Source organism: Triticum dicoccoides, chromosome 5A (genome assembly GCF_002162155.2).
Source record: "Triticum dicoccoides isolate Atlit2015 ecotype Zavitan chromosome 5A, WEW_v2.0, whole genome shotgun sequence".
Lineage (NCBI taxonomy): Eukaryota > Viridiplantae > Streptophyta > Magnoliopsida > Poales > Poaceae > Triticum > Triticum dicoccoides.
The window spans coordinates 622860749-622868739 of NC_041388.1; positions in this window are offsets into that span (position 1 = coordinate 622860749).

The following is a 7991-nucleotide window of genomic DNA, read 5'->3' on the forward strand; positions in this document are numbered from 1 at the left end:
CGGTAACCTTCCCGGTACTCCGGTAAAATCCCGATTTCACCCGGAACACTTCCGATATCCAAACATAGGCTTCCAATATATCAATCTTTACGTCTCGACCATTTCGAGACTCCTCGTCATGTCCGTGATCACATCCGGGACTCCGAACAACCTTCGGTACATCAAAATGCATAAACTCATAATATAACTGTCATCGTAACCTTAAGCGTGCGGACCCTACGGGTTCGAGAACAATGTAGACATGACCGAGACACGTCTCCGGTCAATAACCAATAGCGGGACCTGGATGCCCATATTGGCTCCTACATATTCTACGAAGATCTTTATCGGTCAGACCGCATAACAACATACGTTGTTCCCTTTTTCATCGGTATGTTACTTGCCCGAGATTCGATCGTCGGTATCCAATACCTAGTTCAATCTCGTTACCGGCAAGTCTCTTTACTTGTTCCGTAATACATCATCTCACAACCAACATATTAGTTGTAATGCTTGCAAGGCTTATGTGATGTGCATTACCGAGAGGGCCCAGAGATACCTCTCCGACAATCGGAGTGACAAAACCTAATCTCGAAATACACCAACCCAACATGTACCATTGGAGACACCTGTAGTACTCCTTTATAATCACCCTGTTACGTTGTGACGTTTGGTAGTACCCAAAGTGTTCCTCCGGTAAACGGGAGTTGCATAATCTCATAGTTATAGGAACATGTATAAGTCATGAAGAAAGCAATAGCAACATACTAAACGATCGGGTGCTAAGCTAATGGAATGGGTCATGTCAATCAGATCATTCAACTAATGATGTGACCTCGTTAATCAAATAACAACTCTTTGTTCATGGTTAGGAAACATAACCATCTTTGATTAACGAGCTAGTCAAGTAGAGGCGTACTAGTGACACTCTGTTTGTCTATGTATTCACACATGTATTATGTTTCCGGTTAATACAATTCTAGCATGAATAATAAAGATTTATCATGATATAAGGAAATAAATAATAACTTTATTATTGCCTCTAGGGCATATTTCCTTCAGTCTCCCACTTGCACTAGAGTCAATGATCTAGATTACACTGTAATGATTCTAACACCCATGGAGCTTTGGTGCTGATCATGTTTTGCTCGTGGAAGAGGCTTAGTCAACGGGTCTGCAACATTCAGATCCATATGTATCTTGCAAATCTCTATGTCTCCCACCTGGACTAGATCCCGGATGGTGTTGAAGCATCTCTTGATGTGCTCGGTCCTTTTGTGAAATCTGGATTCTTTTGCCAAGGCAATTGCACCAGTATTGTCACAAAAGATTTTCATTGGACCCGATGCACTAGGTATGACACCTAGATCGAATATGAACTCCTTCATCCAGACTCCTTCGTTCGCTGCTTCCGAAGCAGCTATGTACTCCGCTTCACATGTAGATCCTGCTACGACGCTTTGTTTAGAACTGCACCAACTGACAGCTCCACCGTTTAATGTAAACACGTACCCGGTTTGCGATTTAGAATCGTCCGGAGCAGTGTCAAAGCTTGCATCAACGTAACCTTTTACGGTGAGCTCTTTGTCACCTCCATATACGAGAAACATATCCTTAGTCCTTTTCAGGTATTTCAGGATGTTCTTGACCATTGTCCAGTGATCCACTCCTGGATTACTTTGGTACCTCCCTGCTAAGCTTATAGCAAGGCACACATCAGGTCTGGTACACAGCATTGCATACATGATAGAGCCTATGGCTGAAGCATAGGGAACATCTTTCATTTTCTCTCTATCTTCTGCAGTGGTCGGGCATTGAGTCTTACTCAACTTCACACCTTGTAACACAGGCAAGAACCCTTTCTTTGCTTGATCCATTTTGAACTTTTTCAAAATTTTGTCAAGGTATGTGCTTTGTGAAAGTCCAATTAAGCGTCTTGATCTATCTCTAGAGATCTTAATGCCTAATATGTAAGCAGCTTCACCGAGGTCTTTCATTGAAAAACTCTTATTCAAGTATCCCTTTATGCTATCCAGAAATTCTATATCATTTCCAATTAGCAATATGTCATCCACATATAATATCAGAAATGCTACAGAGCTCCCACTCACTTTCTTGTAAATACAGGCTTCTCCGAAAGTCTGTATAAAACCAAATGCTTTGATCACACTATAAAAGCATTTATTCCAACTCCGAGAGGCTTGCACCAGTCCATAAATGGATCGCTGGAGCTTGCACACTTTGTTAGCTCCCTTTGGATCGACAAAACCTTCTGGTTGCATCATATACAACTCTTCTTCCAGAAATCCATTCAGGAATGCAGTTTTGACATCCATCTGCCAAATTTCATAATCATAAAATGCGGCAATCGCCAACATGATTCGGACGGACTTAAGCATCGCTACGGGTGAGAAGGTCTCATCGTAGTCAATCCCTTGAACTTGCCGAAAACCTTTCACGACAAGTCGAGCTTTGTAGACAGTAACATTACCATCAGCGTCAGTCTTCTTCTTGAAGATCCATTTATTCTCAATTGCTTGCCGATCATCGGGCAAGTCAACCAAAGTCCATACTTTGTTCTCATACATGGATCCCATCTCAGATTTCATGGCTTCAAGCCACTTTGCGGAATCTGGGCTCACCATCGCTTCTTCATAGTTCGTAGGTTCATCATGATCTAGTAGCATGACTTCCAGAACAGGATTACCGTACCACTCTGGTGCGGATCTTGCTCTGGTCGATCTACGAGGTTCAGTAGTATCTTGACCTAAAGTTTCATGATCAACATCATTAGCTTCCTCACTAATTGGTATAGATGTCGCAGAAACAGTTTTCTGTGATGTACTATTTTCCAATAAGGGAGCAGGTACAGTTACCTCGTCAAGTTCTACTTTCCTCCCACTCACTTCTTTCGAGAGAAACTCCTTCTCTAGAAAGGATCCATTCTTAGCAACGAATGTCCTGCCTTCGGATCTGTGATAGAAGGTGTACCCAACAATCTCCTTTGGGTATCCTATGAAGACACATTTCTCCGATTTGGGTTTGAGCTTATCAGGTTGAAGCTTTTTCACATAAGCATCGCAGCCCCAAACTTTAAGAAACGACAACTTTGGTTTCTTGCCAAACCATAGTTCATAAGGTGTTGTCTCAACGGATTTTGATGGTGCCCTATTTAACGTCAATGCGGCCGTCTCTAAAGCATAACCCCAAAACGATAGCGGTAAATCAGTAAGAGACATCATAGATCGCATCATATCTAGTAAAGTACGATTACGACGTTCGGACACACCATTACACTGTGGTGTTCCGGGCGGCGTGAGTTGCGAAACTATTCCACAGTTTTTCAAATGTACACCAAGCTTGTAAGTCAAATATTCTCCTCCACGATCAGATCGTAGAAACTTTATTTTCTTGTTACGATGATTTTCAACTTCACTCTAAAATTCTTTGAACTTTTCAAATGTTTCAGACTTATGTTTCATTAAGTAGATACACCCATATCTGCTTAAATCATCTGTGAAGGTGAGAAAATAACGATATCCGCCACGAGCCTCAATATTCATCGGACCACATACATCGGTATGTATGATTTCCAACAAATCTGTTGCTCTCTCCATAGTACCGGGGAACGGTGTTTTAGTCATCTTGCCCATGAGGCACGGTTCGCAAGTACCAAGTGATTCATAATCAAGTGGTTCCAAAAGTCCATCAGTATGGAGTTTCTTCATGCGCTTTATACCGATATGACCTAAACGACAGTGCCACAAATAAGTTGCACTTTCATTATTGACTCTGCATCTTTTGGCTTCAACATTATGAATATGTGTATTACTACTATCGAGATTCAATAAGAATAGACCACTCTTCAAGGGTGCATGACCATAAAAGATATTACTCATATAAATAGAACAACCATTATTCTCTGATTTAAATGAATAACCGTATCGCATTAAACAAGATCCAGATATAATGTTCATGCTCAACGCTGGCACCAAATAACAATTATTTAGGTCTAATATTAATCCCGAAGGTAGATGTAGAGGTAGCGTGCCGACCGCGATCACATCGACTTTGGAACCGTTTCCCACGCGCATCGTCACCTCGTCCTTTGCCAGTGCCCGTTTATACCGTAGTCCCTGTTTCGAGTTGCAAATATTAGCAACAGAACCAGTATCAAATACCCAGGTGCTACTGCGAGCTCTAGTAAGGTACACATCAATAACATGTATATCACATATACCTTTGTTCACCTTGCCATCCTTCTTATCCGCCAAATGCTTGGGGCAGTTCCGCTTCCAGTGACCAGTCTGCTTGCAGTAGAAGCACTCAGTTTCAGGCTTAGGTCCAGACTTGGGTTTCTTCTCCTGAGCAGCAACTTGCTTGTTGTTCTTCTTGAAGTTCCCCTTCTTCTTCCCTTTGCCCTTTTTCTTGAAACTAGTGGTCTTGTTAACCATCAACACTTGATGCTCCTTCTTGATTTCTACCTCCGCAGCTTTCAGCATTGCGAAGAGCTCGGGAATAGTCTTGTTCATCCCTTGCATATTATAGTTCATCACGAAGCTCTTGTAGCTTGGTGGAAGTGATTGGAGAATTCTGTCAATGACGCAATCATCTGGAGGATTAACTCCCAATTGAATCAAGTGATTATTATACCCAGACATTTTGAGTATATGCTCACTGACAGAACTGTTCTCCTCCATCTTGCAGCTATAGAACTTATTGGAGACTTCATATCTCTCAATCCGGGCATTTGCTTGAAATATTAACTTCAACTCCTGGAGTATCTCATATGCTCCATGACGTTCAAAACATCGTTGAAGTCCCGATTCTAAGCCGTAAAGCATGGCACACTGAACTATCGAGTAGTCATCAGCTTTGCTCTGCCAGACGTTCATAACATCTGGTGTTGCTCCAGCAGCAGGCCTGGCACCCAACGGTGCTTCCAGGACGTAATTCTTCTGTGCAGCAATGAGGATAATCCTCAAGTTACGGACCCAGTCCGTGTAATTGCTACCATCATCTTTCAACTTTGCTTTCTCAAGGAACGCATTAAAATTCAACGGAACAACAGCACGAGCCATCTATCTACAATCAACATAAACAAGCAAGATACTATCAGGTACTAAGTTCATGATAAGTTTAAGTTCAATTAATCAAATTACTTAAGAACTCCCACTTAGATAGACATCCCTCTAATCTTCTAAGTGATTACGTGATCCAAATCAACTAAACCATAACCGATCATCACGTGAGATGGAGTAGTTTTCAATGGTGAACATCATTATGTTGATCATATCTACTATATGATTCACGCTCGACCTTTCGGTCTCCGTGTTCCGAGGCCATATCTGCATATGCTAGGCTCGTCAAGTTTAACCTGAGTATTCTGCGTGTGCAAAACTGGCTTGCACCCATTGTAGATGGACGTAGAGCTTATCACACCCGATCATCACGTGGTGTCTGGGCACGACGAACTTTAGCAACGGTGCATACTCAGGGAGAACACTTCTTGATAATTTAGTGAGAGATCATCTTATAATGCTACCGTCAATCAAAGCAAGATAAGATGCATAAAAGGATAAACATCACATGCAATCAATATAAGTGATATGATATGGCCATCATCATCTTGTGCTTGTGATCTCCATCTCCGAAGCACCGTCATGATCACCATCGTCACCGGCGCGACACCTTGATCTCCATCGTAGCATCGTTGTCGTCTCGCCAACCTTATGCTTCCACGACTATCACTACCGTTTAGTAATAAAGTAAAGCATTACATCACGATTGCATTGCATACAATAAAGCGACAACCATATGGCTCCTGCCAGTTGCCGATAACTCGGTTACAAAACATGATCATCTCATACAATAAAATTCAGCATCATGCCTTGACCATATCACATCACAACATGCCCTGCAAAAACAAGTTAGACGTCCTCTACTTTGTTGTTGCAAGTTTTACGTGGCTGCTACGGGCTTTAAGCAAGAACCAATCTCACCTACGCATCAAAACCACAACGATAGTTTGTCAAATAGACTCCGTTTTAACCTTCGCAAGGACCGGGCGTAGCCATACTTGGTTCAACTAAAGTTGGAGAGACAGTCGCCCGCAAGCCACCTGTGTGCAAAGCACGTCGGGGGAACCGGTCTCGCGTAAGCGTACACGTAAGGTTGGTCCGGGTCGTCTCGTCCAACAATGCCCCCGAACCAAAGTATGACATGCTGGTAGGCAGTATGACTTATATCGCCCACAACTCACTTGTGTTCTACTCGTGCAAATAATATCAACATAAATAACCTAGGCTCGGATGCCACTGTTGGGTTTCGTAGTAATTTCAAAAAATTTCCTACGCACACGCAAGATCATGTGATGCATAGCAACGAGAGGGGAGAGTGTTGTCTATGTACCCAACGCAGACCGACTGCGGAAGCACTGACACGACGTAGAGGAAGTAGTCGTACGTCTTCACGATCCAACCGATCAAGCACCGAAACTACGACACCTCCGAGTTCGAGCACACGTTCAGCTCGATGACGATCCCCGGACTCCGATCCAGCAAAGTGTCGGGGAAGAGTTCCGTCAGCACGACGGCGTGGTGACGATCTTGATGTACTACAGCAGCAGGGCTTCGCCTAAACTCCGCTACAGTATTATCGAGGACTATGGTGGCTGGGGGCACCGCACACGGCTAAGGAATAGATCACGTGGATCAACTTGTGTGTTCTAGGGTGCCTCTACCTCAGTATATAAAGGACCAAAGGGGGAAGGCTGGCCGGCCACAAGGGGTGCACCGGGAGAGTCCTACTCCCTGTGGGAGTAGGATCCCCCCCCCCCCCCCAATCCTAGTTGGAATAGGATTCGCGGAGGGGGAAAAGAGAGAGAGGGGGCCGGCCACCTCTCCTAGTCCTAATAGGACTAGGGGAAGGGGAAGGCGCACAGCCCATGTAGGGCTGCCTCTTCTCTTTTCCACTAAGGCCCATCATGGCCCATTTAGCTCCCGGGGGGTTCCGGTAACCTTCCCGGTACTCCGGTAAAATCCCGATTTCACCCGGAACACTTCCGATATCCAAACATAGGCTTCCAATATATCAATCTTTACGTCTCGACCATTTCGAGACTCCTCGTCATGTCCGTGATCACATCCGGGACTCCGAACAACCTTCGGTACATCAAAATGCATAAACTCATAATATAACTGTCATCGTAACCTTAAGCGTGCGGACCCTACGGGTTCGAGAACAATGTAGACATGACCGAGACACGTCTCCGGTCAATAACCAATAGCGGGACCTGGATGCCCATATTGGCTCTTACATATTCTACGAAGATCTTTATCGGTCAGACCGCATAATAACATACGTTGTTCCCTTTGTCATCGGTATGTTACTTGCCCGAGATTCGATCGTCGGTATCCAATACCTAGTTCAATCTCGTTACCGGCAAGTCTCTTTACTTGTTCCATAATACATCATCTCACAACCAACATATTAGTTGTAATGCTTGCAAGGCTTATGTGATGTGCATTACCGGAGTGACAAAACCTAATCTCGAAATACGCCAACCCAACATGTACCATTGGAGACACCTGTAGTACTCCTTTATAATCACCCTGTTACGTTGTGACGTTTGGTAGTACCCAAAGTGTTCCTCCGGTAAACGGGAGTTGCATAATCTCATAGTTATAGGAACATGTATAAGTCATGAAGAAAGCAATAGCAACATACTAAACGATCGGGTGCTAAGCTAATGGAATGGGTCATGTCAATCAGATCATTCAACTAATGATGTGACCTCGTTAATAAAATAACAACTCTTTGTTCATGGTTAGGAAACATAACCATCTTTGATTAACGAGCTAGTCAAGTAGAGGCATACTAGTGACACTCTGTTTGTCTATGTATTCACACATGTATTATGTTTCCGGTTAATACAATTCTAGCATGAATAATAAACATTTATCATGATATAAGGAAATAAATAATAACTTTATTATTGCCTCTAGGGCATA